This window comes from Callorhinchus milii, unplaced genomic scaffold (assembly GCF_018977255.1).
Source record: "Callorhinchus milii isolate IMCB2004 unplaced genomic scaffold, IMCB_Cmil_1.0 Scaffold7, whole genome shotgun sequence".
In the NCBI taxonomy this organism is placed as follows: Eukaryota; Metazoa; Chordata; class Chondrichthyes; order Chimaeriformes; family Callorhinchidae; genus Callorhinchus; species Callorhinchus milii.
In genome coordinates, this window is record NW_024704748.1 from 22,024,374 (window position 1) to 22,042,856 (window position 18,483).

An 18,483-nucleotide genomic window follows, 5' to 3' on the forward strand; every position below is an offset into this window, starting at 1 on the left:
AAGTGTTTGCATAATTTCATCCATAGTGTGGGCAATCACCCTGGTGGTCTACTGCAGTCGATGCAATAAATATATATATATATATAGGATTCGGTAAGGAGGCAGGCTCATGAAATTATGCTGAAAGCTTATTTTGTGTTCAGCCTGCGTAATGTGGAAGAACATTTATCCTCTGTTCAATTTAACAAACAACTGCTGAAAACAGATTGAATTTCTCAAATGCCTAGGTGTACATTTCTTTTCCAATTTGAAGATTTTTTTTAAAAAATCAGATTGAATTTCTCTGATGCTAAATTTTGCAATACTGTAGAGGATGACTACATTTACTTGAATTTTTGTTTAAATCTGAAGATTTACAGCCTGAAGCCAAATCTGTGACCAAACACTTGGCTGTAGCATTTTAAAAGGGATTCTATTTGGCAACCATTTACCACATAAATTTTCCCAAACTCAAAAAAAATCCTTGCATTTGATATAGCGCCTTATCACGTCATTGAGACACCTCAAAGTGCTGCACACAATATATGGTAAAGTGGATAGACTGTATTTTGTAGACAAAATATAACTAATATACTGTAGTTACATGTGCATGTCATGCAATGAAAGTAACGTACGATTCTTCCAACTGTTCTCTTCTGCAATGAAGAAAAAAAAACAATAATAAATTGGTCATTTTCAATCTAAGACTGTTTGTGGGACACTGTTGTGCGCAATTGGCTGTCGCGTTCGCCCACAAATATACAGTCAATTCACTTTACAGTATATTCTGTGAAGCGCTTTGGGACGTCCTCCCGACATGAAAAGCGCTATATCAAATGCAAGGATTATTATTATTATTATTATTATTATTATTATTCCTCTTTTACTGTCAGAAATGTTGACAGCTGTTTTGTATATGTGATATTTGTTTTAATTTCTTAATATTTTAAACACATTGTGCTGCAATACCTGTTTGTACATTTGTGTTGGGGGTTTTAACCTTGCATTTCCTCTTCTATATTTCTTATAATTTACATATTAATAATATAACCCTTAATAATAATAATAATCCTTGCTTTTGATATAGCGCTTTTCACGTCGGGAAGACGTCCCAAAGCGCTTCACAGAACACATTGTAAAGTGAATTGACTGTATATTTGTGGGCGAACGTGGCAGCCATTTGCGCACAGCAATGTCCCACAAACAGTCGTAGATTGAAAATGACCAATTTATTATTGTTTTGGGTTTTTTGGAGGAATTATTATTAGGCGTGTGGAGTAAGGAAACTTGCCCAAGGTTTCGCCCTCTGCCTGGAATTATTTACTGTATATTGTGTGGGCAAAACAGTCAGCTGTTTGAACCATAGTTGGTCTTGGCATCACTTCTTTCGTTTAAGGTATTTTTATTCATTTCTGTTTGAACCTCCCTTTCCAACAAGCTTGAGGGTAGCGGATGGTCGCTACAACTTCAGAACATAATAGGGTTAACTAGATGATGCACCAATATACTCGAGTGCAGAGCTTCTATGATATGAATTTTAAAGCCATGCAAGAAATGCAAATATACATCCCTGCATTCCAATGTACTTCTGGGCCCTAAGATTTTTTTTCAAATGATCAAATATGGCAGTACAGTTTCACTGGCATCAGAGGTATTTATGTACTGAATGATTGAGAGATTCTATTTATATATAATGGCCCAGAAACTCTTCCAATCAAATCCTAGTGACTATCTACCATCAATTCACTTGTTCCTAAAAAGAAACCAGAAAACCAGAGGATTCATATAGATAAGTGCCCTCCTGTGCCACCAGGGAATCAAGTGCTCTGGATAGAAAATTACATAATTTTGACAGATTCCTGCTCAAAAAATTTTAAGGAAATAAATTTCTTACAAAATTATGCCAGTCAACAAGGGAAATGAATAGCCACTTTAGATAATCATTGAAAAAGACTTGTAGCCAGTAGACCATAGAAACAGTTGCCTCAGGCAGATATCGTTAACCCAACATAGCAATGGAACTTCTGAAAATTATCCTCCACTTCAAGCTAAAATTTGTACATTAAGTGACAGGAAAAAAATACAGCCAAAAGCAACTGTCATGAAGAATCAGAAGTTTAGCTGCACATTGCACAGGAAAACAGACAAATATTCTTTTGGGTGCAGATAGATATGCCCCAATTCAAAATCAATAAGGGATGCTTTACAAACACTCTCGATTATCAAGCATTAAACCTTCAGGCAACTCTTTCTACCACCAGAAATGAGAAAACATAAAGGCACACAGACATGCAGAGCTACCGGTCAAACATAAACTATGACATTGTAGTACTATCTTTGATCTAGCTACTGAAAGTCAAGATTGGTCTCATGAACAGAAAAAAAGTCTTAATATTATTCAATATGATTTTCTTAACCAACTCATGGGTATGCATTTGCTAAGCTGCCTCATGTTTCCTGCTGCTCAACTCTACTTCAATATTCAGTTAATTCTTAATCATTTTATTTGTACAGGCAATTCATCAGTAACAAATACCTGGTTTATGATCCAATACCTTGGTAAAAAAAAAAATCCAATTCCAGATGCAATGTTCAGTTCATAGATAATAACTGCACTTTTTTCCTGATCGTCAAAATTCATTCTTTCCACAATATTAATATTCACGTGAAGAAAGCAACAAAAATAACCTATTTCTAATACTATAATAATAATAATAATAATCCTTGCATTTGATATAGCGCTTTTCACGTCGGGAGGACGTCCCAAAGCGCTTCACAGAACACACTGTAAAGTGAATTGACTGTATATTTGTGGGCGAACGCGGCAGCCAATTTCGCACAGCAATGTCCCACAAACAGTCGTAGATTGAAAATGACCAATTTATTATTGTTTTGGGTTTTTTTGGAGGGATTATTATTAGGCGTGTGGAGTAAGGAAACTTGCCCAAGGTTTCGCCCTGCCTGGAATTGAACCCAGGTGTCTTGCTTGCAAAGCAAGTGCTCTAACCACTGAGCTACAGGACTCCACTACTAATAGGTAGTGCCAAGTCAGTGAAATTAGCATAAATCGTATTGCATTCAAACAAAGCTTAGTATGGTAGTCATCTGTTTTGATATCTCATCAGTTACATTTTCTTTTGGGCACAGTTCCTGTTTCCAGTTTAAAGCTGTTATTTTAAGCTTAAGATATCCCATGTTTATATAAATTTATGGCTTGTCGAAATTAGGTATAAATAATTTATCTATCAGTAGCTGGCAATGCTCTGTGGAATGCATTCAAGCACAGATGAAATGAGAATTTGGTTCAAGTTACTTGGTTTACTTTCCTTTTCCATCCACTGCCTTAAAGTTCCTTTCTAGTGTTGATATTTTAGGCCCCTTTATTTCCATATTAGTAGGTTTTGTTCTCTCTGATATTTAAAAAGAAAACACTGTAGCTGAAAGTATTCTGGGTGTATATAGATTTGATTAATATACATACGCAAAATACATATACATATATAAAAATGATAAATTTCAATTTTCCTTCATTGCAAGAAATCCTAGCTTAAAGTTAGGGCAAAATGTGATGAGGAAACATTTCTTCTCACTGACAAAATTAAGAATCTGGAATGCACTGACTCAGACAACCATAAATTGAGATCAGTTGAGAGATTTTGAAAAGGATAGATAAATGGAGAGCAAAATTATTAAGGGATATGAAACTCCTCATTGATCCGATGCAGGTGCAAGTGCCTTCGAATGGTCTGGAAACTGCTCCATAGTTGCCCCATCCCAGGAATGTACCCCATGAAAGAATCCTTCACAAATTCATATCACTGGGTGGTAAAGAGTTTACAGTGATTGTAAGGAGAACTAAACTAAAATGAGGGAGTTTTAAAGTGAATTGTGTGAAAGGTCCATACTAGGATCTCTCCTAAAAATTAACTAAAACGTTATTATTTTCACCCACACTCCAACCAAACATCAGTAATTTAGTTACTTTTCTCTGTTGCACGATGCTCATGCATTATGTATTTTCATTTGAAATTGCAAATCATTATTTTTCCAAAGGGAAAACAAGTTTTGCAAAAATTAATCTTGAACCCACTTTTGGGCATTGTTACAGATAAATAACAAAATCAGTATTTGGCAACTGCTGTACTCCAATCCAGTTCCTCTTTTAATGAATGGAAATCAAATTGCAGTATGCTAAAATGAATCTGGTAAACTTGAATACACTTACTGAAAAAATTATATAATCACACCAGCTTATTCTAGTGTATTTCCAGAATAGCTTGTCCCCCCTCCCTTCAGGTAAATTTGAGTCATAGCGAGAATGGAATATGTCATTATCCCATGTGGACCCAATGTAACAGGGTCAAAATGCACAAATTATATCAGCTCAGAAAATCCTCGACCGTGAGGATCCATTTAGAGATGGATGTGTGAAAGATCAGGTTGTACAAAATCAAACTGTCAATGTCTTTAACCGTGATTATAACATTTTCTGTAACCTACATAGCTTTCATGTTTGCCATTATATCATTCAGAGCAACCACTCCAATCTAACTCCTCAATTTTTTGCAAATCGATCTCATTATTATTTCCATGTGACAATTATTGCTTGGCTCTCCAAATGACAAATTTATTTCCTCAGAAACTCATTTTTCTTAAGCCTGTAGATTAAAGTTCACAACATGTCAGAGCCAAGCACACCTCCAAACACCGCTCAGATCTCAAACAGACAATTTCAAACAAAGAAGTCATGCTAATCAGAATTGTGAAATCTCCTCTGACGTTAAAAAAAACCCGATAGCAGTATTTGCCCACTTACATTTGCTTAGTTAAAAGCACAGATTGAATGAAGAGGTAGCTAACTGTTGTCCTAAACACAAGTACAGGATTTTTTTTCTCCTTTTTATCTTATATATTTGCCCCTCCTTTTTTCCCTACCTCTTTAGTTGTAAATGTAGTTATAAAAATGATTTAGGGATGCGACTAGTATTTTGCTGTTAATAAACAATGAAAGCAATTTTACTTTCCATAACACTTAGCATACATTTAAATACCAATAGTGTCTGGTTAAATTATCCTTGACAGAGCAAAATTACTTGAACCAGAAAAACAATGAATCGCTGGCACTCCTTATAACTGAGTGATAATCTAGGTAACCTTTCATATAATTACCTCCTCTACGTGAGGTTACAATAATCACCTTTCACATCAAACCTTTATTCTTAGCTTTTAATAGTCCATCAAAGAAACAAATTAAGTTTACTCATTTTTAAAAAAAATGGAACATGTTTTCTATTACATGGTACCATTCACCCACAAACACAAACAAACTCACTCCACTTCACATTAAATCTTGTAAATTGCTTTCACCTTCACATCTTCATGACGTGAAAGGCATTATACCAAATGCAAGGATTATTATCATCATTGCCAAATAAAATAACAGGTACATTGGTTTGTAAAATGACCAAACTTCCAAACAAAAGCAAATTAAAAAAAAGCTACTGATGACCAGTGTTTAAACATGGTGTTTGCTAAGATCATTGCTGCACATTGGAATTCAGCCTTGCAAATATCTTTCTTCTGTTTGGTATTTTTAATTTCCTATAAACCTTCATTCTTCAAATTATTCGGTAAATTGTTGCAGTTTACAATAAATTTCCAAAATGCAGTGATAAATAACCAGCCTATATTAACTTGCAATACAAACATTTAATATGTGCTTTTCAATTGTCAGTTTATCTAGGTTATCTGATGTGTATATAGATGTCTATCACTGCTGCATTGCTGAGACTAATAACGAAAAAGTACTGATTCTAATTATACATACGCTGATGAATCACTTACCATCAGTATTGTTTCTTGTATCAAACGGAACAAAACTTCTGAGGTCACGAAGTTGACTGCACTTTCGTTTGCCCAAACCTCTCTGGAAACAACGAATTTGTTTGAGCAAATCGGTGTTTGGGTAACAGGATGATGCTGCTGAAAGGATTGAGACGTAAATGAGTCTGGTGTGCAGTTACGGAAGAAACGTAGATGTAAATGATAACAGAATCTTGGATATGCTACAATACAATTACATAAGAAAATATCATTCTTCCACTTAATACAACACTTCATCAAGTCAAAATGTCTCAAAGTGCTTCACTGAGTTTAATGTAAAGTGTTGTGGTGTAAGAAAATAAAATCAGCCAAATCTGTAAGGAAATAACGCTAATTCCTTTAACCAGATGTCAGACTGTTTTATTATTATTTGTTCGTTATTCCCCAATATCCCGATGGGTCAGACCAAAGGCCGGTACAATCAACAGATCTTATAACAGAACAACACCACTATAGATATCCTGAGTTCAAGAGTTCAACACTGTGTCTTTACAGCACACAAGCTTTTTTTGTGGAGTCCTGTAGCTCAGTGGTTCGAGCACTCGCTTTGCAAGCGAGAGACCTGAGTTCAATTCCAGACAGGGCGAAACCTTGGGCAAGTTTCCTTACTCCACACAGAGCCTAATAACAGAGCCTAATAATAATCCCTCCAAAACAAAAAACAATCATAAATTGGTCATTTTCAATCTACGACTGTTTGTGGGACATTGCTGTGCGCAATTGGCTGCCGCGTTCGCCCACAAATATACAGTCAATTCACTTTACAGTGTGTTCTGTGAAGCACTTTGGGACGTCCTCCCGACGTGAAAAGTGCTATATCAAATGCAAGGATTAAGCTTGATTCTTCATGCTTTCAGTCTTCTTGCTTACAGCTTTCAATCTTCCATCTGATATCCTCAGTCTTAATGTTTCTAGCTCTCAGTCTTCCATCTCCCATACCCTTGTCTCCACAGCCCAGGATGGCCCCATCTCCCGTACCCTTGTCTCCGCAGCCCGGGATGGCCCCATCTCCCGTATCCTTGTCTCCGCGACCCGGGACGGCCCCGTACACAAAGTTATCGGAATTCTTGTACCAATGTTCGTCCAATCATGGTGCGGACATTAGATCATCTGTCGAAATCATGCTGGGTTCACGTGAACACCTCATGGGGTGTACGTGCCTCAGCACACACACACACATTGTCCTTAAGACCCCTGTTATCTGATCTAATTGTCTAAGATAAAGGATTGATCAGTTTAGGGCTGTATCTGGTGCTCATTATTTTGTGGTGTGGGATCATTAGTACATTCCTTTTAAGTGACTGGTTATTTCTTATCAGTATCCCGGGATGGTACCAAGGTCCTCTGGTTTAAGCAACTTGCTCATTAATTGCTATTCTTGAGGGTTGCCTTTTGTTGCTTGGCAGGCACTGTCAGAATCTAGCGACTTATTGCTCACGCGAGATCCTGTGTCGACTGGTACCTTGGACCATTACCTCTGTGGCTTGTTGTCATTTACTGATAAAAGGTGACCCCCTGCCCCTCTCCGTTAATCTTTCAAAAACAGAGAAAACCAGATGTGTCCTATCCCATGACTGTCAGTCCAGTTGTCCCCCACACTTAACTTAAAAGTTAACCCATTCACAACATCTATTGTGATTCCAGCAGTATACAAAAAGTGTATATTCTAACAGTGGCTTTATATTTGTAGCAGAACACAGAAGCCAATTTGCACCCAGTTATCACCCAAAATGAGCCAAAAGTAAATAATCAATTTGACCTGAGGGATTATTGGCCAAAACAATGGGAGAAACTCCATTCTCTTTTCATATAGTGCTATGGAACCTCTAACATCACACTGAGCAGCCATATGGGACCTTGCTTTCATGTCTCATCTGAAGAAGGTATTTCCCACATGCAACGCTCCCCGAGCATTGCATGTCAACTTGGGATAGGAGCTAAAATCCCAGTAGGGGTTTGAACTCATAATCTTCCCAAGATGATGACAACAATAACAAGTTGCATTTATATGGTGCAACGTTCTTAGACATCACGGAACAGGTGGCTAAAATTCTTCAGGGGGAAGGGGAACATCCAGAAGTGATGGTCCAGGTTGGGATCCGTGATATTGCTAAAAAAAAAGGGCTGAGATGCTACAGGGAGAATATCAAAAGCTGGGGAACAAACTAAAGAATGGAACATCCAAGGTGGTGATCTCTGGATTACTGTGCCTCGGGCAAATAAATGCCATAATAGCAGGATCAAGCATATGAATGCTTGGCTGGAGAAATGGTCCAGAAAAGAGGGCTTCAGGTTTCTGGATCATTGGGACCAGTTCTGGAACAAGTGGGACCTGTACCATATGGATGGTTTACATCTAAACAGGACTGGGGCGAATGTCCTTGCAGACAGGCTATCTAATGCTGTTGGGGAGGGTTTAAACTAATTTTGAGGGGGGAAGGGAATGCAAAAAATAATGGGCAAGAAAATGGAGAAATAAAGCGGGGGGGAGTGCAGAACAGGTCAAGTTGGTCTTGGAGTGCATGTGCCTAAATGCACAGAGTTTAGCAAACAAGATTGGTGAGCTGCAGGCTCAAGTGGTCATTGGGGAATACGATGTAGTAGCAGTAACAGAGACTTGGCTCAAACAAAGACAGGAATGCGAGCTGAATATTCCTGGCTATAATGTATTCAGGAGGGATAGGGAAGGATAAAAAGGAGGGGGAGTGGCAATATTAATCAAGGATACGGTTGTAGCCGTGGAAAGAGTCGAGGTGCTGGAGGACCCCAAAACAGAATCCATCTGGTTAGAGTTAAGGAACAAAAAAGGAGTTGTTATGCTGGTAGGGGTATACTATAGACCACCAAATAGTGGGAAGGAAATAGATGAGCAGATCTGCAAGCAGATCTCAGACAGGTGCAAGGCCAATAGAGTCGTGATAATGGGGAACTTTAATTATCCCAACAGACTGGCAAAACAACAGCGCAAAGGGCAAGGAGGAGGAAAGATTCCTAAAATGCATACAGGACAACTTTCTTGATCAGTACGTTTCCAGCCCAATGAGGAAGGAAGCAGTGCCGGATCTAGTTCTGGGGAATGAAGTAGAGCAAGTGGAGCAGGTTTCAGTGGGAGAGCACCTGGGCAATAGTGATCACAACATAATTAGATTCAGAGTGCATATGGAAAGGGATAAGGAACAATCAAAGGTGAAGATACTCAACTGGAAGAGGGTTAATTTCAGTGAGTTACAAAAGGGACTCTAGCCAAGTTGGACTGGAAAGAAAGGTTGGCAGGTAAATAATAATAATCCTTGCATTTGATATAGCGCTTTTCACGTAGGGAGGACGTCCCAAAGTGCTTCACAGAACACACTGTAAAGTGAATTGACTGTATATTTGTGGGCGAACGCGGCAGACAATTGCACACAGCAATGTCCCACAAACAGTCGTGGATTGAAAATGACCAATTTATTATTGTTTTTGGTTTAAAACAACTAAAGAGCAGTGGGAAGTCTTCAAGGATGAGATAGCGCAGGGACAGAACAAATACATTCCCACAAAAGGGAAAAGTAGGGGATCCAAACCTCCCTGGATGACGAAGGTAATTGTGTCTAGAATTAAGCAGAAAAAGGAGGCATATGACAAATATCAAGCCCAAGATACAGAAGACAACCAAATAGAATATAGGAAGCTCAGAAGAGATTTGAAAAAGGAAATAAGAGAGGCAAAAAGATTATACGAAAAAAGGTTGCGGGTAACATTAAAGGGAATCCTAAAATGTCTTACAAACATATCAAGAAAAAAAGGTTAGTCAAAGGTAGGGTGGGGCCAATTAAGGACAAAAGCGGAAATCTTATTGTGGAGGCAGAGGGCATGGCTGATGTACTGAATGAGTACTTTGCATCTGTCTTCACAAAATAAGTGGATGCACCAAATGCCGCAGTATCGGAGGAGAGGGTAGAGGAAATGAATAGCATCAGTATAAACAGAGAGGAAGTACTGAAAAGGTTGACTGAGCTCAAGGTAGATAAGTTGCCCGGTCCAGACGGAATGCAGCCAAGATTACTATTGGAGGCAGTCAGTCTAACATCAGTAGTGGGGAAACTCCTGGAGACTATAATCCGGGACAGAATAAATCTTCACTTAGAAGAATATGGGTTAATTAGGGACAGCCAGCACAGATTTGTTCAAGGCAAATCTTGTCTAACAAATCTAATAGAATTTTTCGATGAGGTAACAGAGAGGTTGGATGAAGGTAGTGCAGTTGATGTAGTTAATATGGACTTTCAAAAGGCATTTGACAAAGTGCCACATAAAAGACTTGTAAGAAAAATAGAAGCCCATGGTATAAAAGGGATAGTGGCAGCATGGATCCAGAACTGGCTGGGAGACAGAAAGCAGAGAGTTGTGGTGAACAATTGCTTTTCTGACTGGCACAGTGGCGTGCCCCAGGAATTGCTATTGGAACCACTGCTCTTCTTAATATACATATATAAATGATCTGGACTTGGGTATAGCAAGTACCATTTCCAAGTTTGCAGACCACACAAAGTTAGGTAGGACAGTAAACAGTGAGAAGGATAGCAGCCAATTGCAGGAAGACATAAACAGAATGACAAAATGGGCAGACACATGGCAGATGAATTTCAATGTGGAGAAATGCGAGGTAATGCATTTTGGAAGAAAGAATGAGGGGAGGCAATATAGGCTGGTAATACAATCTTAAGGGGGGTGAAGGAACAGAGCGACCTGGGGGTTCAGGTCAATGAATCCTTGAAGGTGGCAAGACAGGTAGATAAAACTGTATAAAGGGCATATGGGATACTAGGCTTTATAAATAGGGGCATAGAATACAAGAGTCACGAGGTTATGATTAACGTATATAAAACACTGATAGGCTTCAGTTAGAATACTGCGCCCAGTTCTGGGCACCCCACTAGAGGAAGGATGTTAAGGCATTGGAGAGGGTGCAGAGGAGATTTACAAGGATGGTACCAGGAATGAGGGACCTTGATTATGAGGAAAGGCTAGAGAGGCCGGGATTATTCTCATTGGAGCAGAGAAGGTTACGAAGAGACCTAGTAGAGGTCTTCAAAATCATGAGGGGATTTGATAGGTTAGAAAGGGAAAAACTGTTTCTACTGGTGGATGTGTCGGTGACTCAAAGTCACAGATTTAAAATAGTTTCTAAAAGAAGCAGAGAAGAAATTTCTTCACACAGCGAGTTGTTCACATCTGGAACGAATTGCCTGAAAGAGTGGTCGAGGCCAATTCGATAACAACTTTTAAAAACGCGGTGGATGGGTATTTGAGGAGGATGGGTTTGCAGGGTTATGGGGAAAGGGCTGGGGAGTGGTAGTGACATTACACTGCTCTTTTCAAAGAGCCGGCACAGACTCGATGGGCCATGTGGCCTCTTTTTGTGCTGTACGATTCTATGATATAGCACTCTTCAGGCGGGGTAGAGTCTCGGAGCGCTTATGAGTGGCTAAGCCTGATGCTGAGCTGGGGGCAGGTGACTTGAAGCATGGTCGAAGAGGAAGATCTTTGGGCATTTAAAACAGTCGAACCCAATCTTTAAAAGAAAATTCCAAACATTTTAGTTCATTTGGACAGACACAAAAATGGATTGCAGTAATAAGTAAAACTTTCACCTTATCCGCAATAAAAAGCAAAATATATTGAATTTCGGCCCATAGAAGGAATTACTTGGTGGCAGATGGCTAGTAATTCATATTTTTGTCTTTCACTGCTCTATAGATGAAAGACTATTCTTCAGCAAGAATGTCTATTAAAGTTTTTAGAATGCATTCGAGACTGAGATTGAACAAGGGAGATTTGGAAAATCAATTATGTGAGGCATGGTGCAAGTCACTACAGTTTTGGTACTGAACCCCTGAAATTCAGGTATTAATCCTTTTCATGCTATGCTTCTGTGGTGAATTGGTAGCCACTAATATGAATTGCACTTGTCATTCTCCTGCTGAATCTTATTAGTTTAGAAGACAGCGTACTTCTACAGATCCTCTATCTATTGAGAGGTCGTTACTGTGAAAATGCTGCCTGACTAGGTCTTTGTGACTGATTGGAGGATTTGAGGCTTTCATGGTGTTTGAATCTTGTAGAGATTTCACTTTCACAGTTTCAAAAGAAATGTACTTGCTTTCACAAACAGTGCAATCCAAGCCTTCAGAATAGGAAGAGAAAGCATTGGAATGGTGAAAAAAAAGTTTTGAAACTGTGGAACTCTCTGTCTCAATCCCTCTGCTTTGGCTCCTCCTTCTCCATCTTCAGATCACACACCTGAAGACATTCCTCTTCGACCATGCCTACAGTCACCTCCCCCTTCTCCCCTGCACAGCATCAAGCTCTACCACTGTTAAGCACTCCAAGATGCTACTCTGCACCAAGGGTGCTATATAAATGCAAGTTATCATTGTTGAATGGGTTTCTTGGGTCTACTATCATTGGTTAATAGGCAGAGAAAAGTCTAGTCATTTTTTTTTAAAACACAATTTGCTCTATCCTAATATAGAACACAATCCAAGACATCTATGTATAGCTCAGATTCTTAAACAAACATAATTTTTTTTACCTCACATTCCCCCAAGGCGAAATGAATCAGCAAAGCATATATTATACTCATTCATTATACTCCGAACAGCATATACAAATTATATAATTATAAACCAATATTAAAATACTAAAGCATATATAGCAGCATGATTGGGCCACAGAAATATTCAAAGTTTTAAAAAACATTGTTTATTACAGGTGAAATGTTAAGTGCCACATTTTCGAAATAAGAATAATCATAATCCTTGCATTTGATATAGCATTTTATCATGTGGTCAAGTCGTCTCAGAAGTGCCTCACGGGATATACTGTAAAATGGATTCACGGTGTAATTTGTGGGGGCAACAATATACTGTAAAGATCAGAAACAATATTTCTATCTGCTACTAGATGGCAAAGGCATGACTTCTGCATCTTCAGATCATACATTGGGTAGGTTCTACATTTCATGACAGTTATGGTGATTTGTGGTAATGAATGAGCTGATGTTCATTTGTTTTGTGGTTCAGACACATAAGAAGCTGCATTTACAAGTGGCGCACAGCTTACTTGTGATAACACGTACACTAGCATTACCGTTCATATGCTCTCTATTGCTGTTCTGCATACTACAAAGCCAACTCTACCACAAGCACCTAAAAACAAACAATGGCAAAATTAGCTCAAGTCCAAATTAATTTTCAACACTTGAAATTTTCAATAGCTGTTTTTGAACTATTTTTGTTCGAAAGATTATTAGATTCCAAAGGTGGAGTAATTTGCAAGTATCCTCACATCAGCCTTTGACCAACTTTAAAGGTAACATAAGAAATGCTTGATGAAAAAAGACAAAGGTCCATCTAGTTCACCCATCACATTCTTGCAGTCACATGCACATATGTCCCTAACTACTTATGTACTATGTCCCATATTTTGCCAGCAAAGTATACAGTCAATTCACTTTACATTATATTCTGTGAATCGCTTTGAGACGTCTCGAAGACGTGATAAAGCACTATATCAAATGCAAGGATTATTATAGTATAATGTTATTTCCTAACAGAAAACTATCTAATCTGTGTTTGAAAGAATCAACACTTACTGCTTCAACTGCCTCCCTCGGGTATCTGTTCCACTGGCTCACAATTCGCTCACTAAAATAGTGTTTGTGTAGATTTGTTCTGAATTTACACCCCTTCAATCGCAGGTCGCATTCTCTGGTTTTACTATTCTGGACAAGTTCTAATAGCTTGTCATGATCTATATTGTCTTGCCCTTTTTAGAAGCTTAAAGACAGCAATCATGTTGCATCTCAATCTCCTCTTTTTCACTTTTCACTGTGGACAAAAGCGTTTTTTTTTAAAAGAATAATGTGTGGCCACCCCAAACTATTTCTAAAAAATAACAGGAATTTAATGGTCAATAAACTATTTACTGCTGATTTGGGCAATTGTGTCTTAGGCTGGAACAGTGTAAATATATTTAAATTATAGGCAACTTTAATACAGTGACATTAATAGTATATTGATCACATCCTTGGCTATGTGTCAAGCATTATTAATTTGCTTGATTATTTTATTCCACATCATTTCCTGCATCTCTGAGTAGGTGACTGTCATTTGCCAAGTTATCTACTTGTAAACAGAGACCATCATTTAAAGAAAAGCAAGTTGTCCTTTATACCACAATATGCAGCCAGAATTTGAATTATTTAAAAACATTTAAAACCATACTTTTTGAAAAGGAAATGATTAGGGGTTTAATGAGATTTTTCTAAAGCCAATACAGTCACACATCATTAATTCATTCTTCATGGAACTATCAGTCTCAATAAATGTATTGAGAATATACATAATTGGTATTAACCCCAATAAACTGACTTGGTTAATCAAGCAATCATCATCAAGAATTTAATTTGTGACAAAATTGGTTTAATAGGGGTCACTGTACAAAAAACTGCAATGAAAATGATTTCCATTATCATGGCATGAAAGAATCTCCTTTCCTTCTCACAGTAAACAAAAGGGTTTAGAAATTGTAAATGAAAAATCAGAATGGGAAAAAATAAGTTTAATTAAAGACAATTCGGTTTTGCTGTAAAACAAAGAGTTGGGTTGCTTTGACATGTTGCTTTCATTCTCATAAGTCTCACATTCTCTACATTTCTAATCCAGAGATGAAACTGTTGATGTACTCAAGAATGCGTTAAAATGACAATATGGTATGTCAATCTTAATAATAATAATCCTTGCATTTGATATAGCGCTTTTCACGTCAGGAGGACATCCCAAAGCACTTCACAGAACACACTGTAAAGTGAATTGACTGTATATTTGTGGGCAAACGCGGCAGCCAATTGGCACAGCAGTGTCCCACAAACAGTCGTACATTGAAAATGACCAATTTATTATTGTTTTTGGTTTTGGAGGGATTATTATTAGGTGTGTGGAGTAAGGAAACTTGCCAAGGTTTCGCCCTGCCTAGAACTGAACTCCGGTCTCTCACTTGCAAAGCGAGTGCTCTAACCACTGAGCTACAGGACTCCACAATCTTGAATGCAAATTTTAATATGGTGAGGGAAAAACATTTTTATTTTAGTATTCCAGCGCACACCCAGAGATTGCAAACATTAAAGAAACTAGTCAATATTCCTCAATACAAATAATGTGAATAAACTGAAGCTGCACATTAAATTACTCATTAAATTCTGAAATACTGTGAATATTAATATTTCATAGAACAGAATACTAATTGGTAAACTAATTTACATTAATGGTTACTAAAAACACCAGATTTACTGAAGCCATAGCTGAGGATTTACTTTCCTTCACTGATTCCACAGGAGGTTTAGTAATATAATTTAAAATTTAGATTTTATATCCTGTTTGTTTTTAACTACTTTATATACTGAAATTGTTTCTGGAGCTATCAATTTGTGGTAAACAACCAGCTATTTAATTTAGTCTGGCTCATTGGTAGGAGGACTTTGGGTGACAGAACAGTCACCATAAACCTGCAAGCCAAAGCCCTGAAGGACAGTATGGTCCTAGCTGAACAGGCTCTGAGATGATTGCCAGCCAGTGTGTTCAATAGCAATCTGTGTGGTTTTAGCTGGTTAAACTACAGTAGCATCCCAACTCAAATTCAATACTCAGTACCCTCACTAAATGGTAGACAAAACATTTTATTAAAAAAAATTAACAATAATAATAATCCATGCATTTGATACAGCGCTTTTCACATCTTCTAGATGTCTCAAAGCGCTTCATAGAAGACTATAAAGTGAATTGACTGTATATTTGAGGACAGATAAAATATTAACACAACTTAATGGCTGCAGACCCTGTCTGCTTGGTCTTCAATTTTTTGATGGAAAAGATTTTACATTCAAGAACAGTAAATTTGTACTGTAACAGCCCCTGCCATTTTTCTGAATTAAAAAATATATAAATTTAAATGCAAACAGTATCAATTCAATTTCAAAGGGTTTTATGTGATGATATGATTGAATAAGAGAATAAATTGGGTCACGACAACCACAGGTTAAAGTTTGTATTATTGATGAGACTTCTATGCACAAAGAATGATTGACATTCATGTGGAATACACCAAGTGATTTGATAAAGAGCCAGCCATCTGCTCAGGGCCCTTTTCAAGTTTAAAATATCAACAGGGTCCTGTATATTGACTTTACACACAGTGATGGTAATACACTATTCTGTGCCAGTTAAAGTGGTGGTGCCAATCTAATTTGAAGTGCATAAGGTGTTAATCCGCCAGTGTGTAGTGAATCTTTATTAGAAATGACTTGAACAGCTCAATTGAGCCCAGTAGTCTTATCATTCTGGGTTTACATTTCAAGCTTGCCTCCAAAGGTAAGTCCACCTCTGAAGGCAATTTGTAATGAAAATTATTATTTTTTNCCAGAGCTGAATTTGGTAGATTCTTATTCAAATTTGAATCCCATTTTGAGGTTCCAGATCCACAATAGAATAGATGCACTACTTTTACTGACAAACAGAAGAGGCTCTCACCCATTCCTTTATATTGATTTGGGAGTGAGGGGGCAGAATGGAATCATTAAATGTTAAACACTTTCATGAGTTACATTACAGATAGGGATTAACAAAAGAGGCGAACATATTGTTATACAACATACACAGTGCCACACAAGTTAGAGATATTCATATGAATGATTTTCCACCAATTTTAGCAAAATAATCTAGGACTGATGCCAAATCGATGAAGCGCCCTTCCCTACAGAGAGGGAAACTCAAATCAAAGAGCAAGTCGACTTTGGTGGCCTGGTTGGGTAACAGTGAAAGATAAACAAAGAAGTAAGTAACTACAAAATAAATGCAAATAAATAAACTTTATCCACATTGTACAGAGGCTTTAAACATTGCAGTTCATTTAATTTTCTTAAACTAGGTGTGAATGTGACTTTAGCTTAAAAATGCTGGTAAATACATGAATGTTATTCTCATTACAAAATCTCACCTTTCCAGAATAGCCATCGCAACTTCTTCCCAGTATATGTCTGAGCAGTTTATTAAATGAGTATTGTGATTTCCATCACTGGGCTGGAAGAGTGGTGGAAGTCACAATACTGGACTCATTTAATAAACTATTCCAGCTTTCGATTACCATCTGGATAAAGAAATACTTACTACTGCCTAAAATTGTCAGCAAAAACTCTGACCTCTACCCTCTTCTCATCTTTAATAATTACAAGTCTTCCAAAGAGGAAGTAGTAGAGATCATGCTATATAGTAGTTGGATAACAATGTTAATCACTATCCAGAATGACCCAAATTCCCCCAAAATAATAACTTAATTCATTTCATTTAAAGAGGAACAATATGTGTCTTTAAAAAGGCAGGTGGCAGTGGTGCTATGGGAATAATGTTAATGTTACCACAGATAGACTTACAGCCAGAAATTCTTTCATCTTTAAGTTCTCCTAAAGTACATGGTCCCAGCACACATACATGCATCATTCGTAGATTACATAATTGTAGGTAAACTCAAGGGTGGGCTGGACCTTAAAATGGACCCAGAAGGCAGTGAACTGCCAGACAGCAAAAGAATTAGAAGCGTTCGGATTTATTGGTCGTAATCAAAACTCTCTCTTTGCTTCAATCATTTAATTTGTTTGAAAAAAGCCTATCTGAAAAGGGTATCGGAAGACTTAATGCAGGAATCCTATCTAACAGCCTTAAGCAGGGCTAGAGATCAGAAGCATCTCCTACCCGTACAGAGTTGAGGATACAATGGAATAAATCCTATCAAAAGTAGTTACTATTGTGTTGATGAATTTAAAAAAAGAGTTAAATATCCGCTTGAAATAGAATTGAAGGCTAGAAGCATAGGGACAGACATAGATGATCAAATAATCTATAGAATTCTGGTTCAATCCTGCTGCAGTCATGGAAATGTCATCTGTGAATAATGTCGATTATAGTGCCTTTTCCTTGATTACATTTGGAGATTAGGGACAAGTTTTACAGAATGTTATCTTCTTATAAGTTTTACTTGTGGTTGTTCATCTCCCTCAGATGATTAAATAAACTGGAGAAGGTTTAGGTCACTACAAGTTGTACATGCTTTGTTGGAAAGGGCAGGCTCAATAGACTTAATTGAATTTTCTGTTTGATATTTTCTCATAGGTATGTTCTTCCTATTATACTGACAAATAACATCTCACTGAGAACACATTGCTGAACAAGTCTGTCAAAAATGTTCTTTCATTCCAATACTGCATAAAAATGATAAAATGGATTGCACTTCTAACTTGAACAGTTACTATTCGCCATCACAAATTTTCAAAGAAGCACCAATGGGACTCCAGCTATCTCATCTATTTTACTTTCAATATTTCTCTGCTGGAATGAATATCACCATTAATTATTAAAATGGAGCATGAAGTCTTTTTTCCCCATTTAATGTCATAATATTCTGGAAAACAAGAGCAGCAGGAATGCAAAAATCATTAAGAAAGATAAGAGAAAAATAAGCTTTCGTCATATCTTTGGGAGCCACTCATTTTTTGGGGTGCTATAGATCTTAATCACTAAAATAGAAAAA

General features: G+C 37.4%; 1 protein-coding gene across 1 annotated transcript in view; it reads right to left on the bottom strand.

Annotated features, from left to right (window-relative positions):
* LOC103180383 (transcription elongation regulator 1-like protein) overlaps positions 1 to 5,955 on the bottom strand; it is a 129,977-nt gene extending 124,022 nt beyond the window's left edge. The window contains exon 1 of the mRNA XM_007896196.1: positions 5,824 to 5,955. The gene's annotated coding sequence lies outside the window, so the exon portion shown is untranslated. The remainder of the gene's footprint in view (positions 1 to 5,823) is intronic.
* Between the last annotated feature and the right edge of the window lie 12,528 nt (positions 5,956 to 18,483).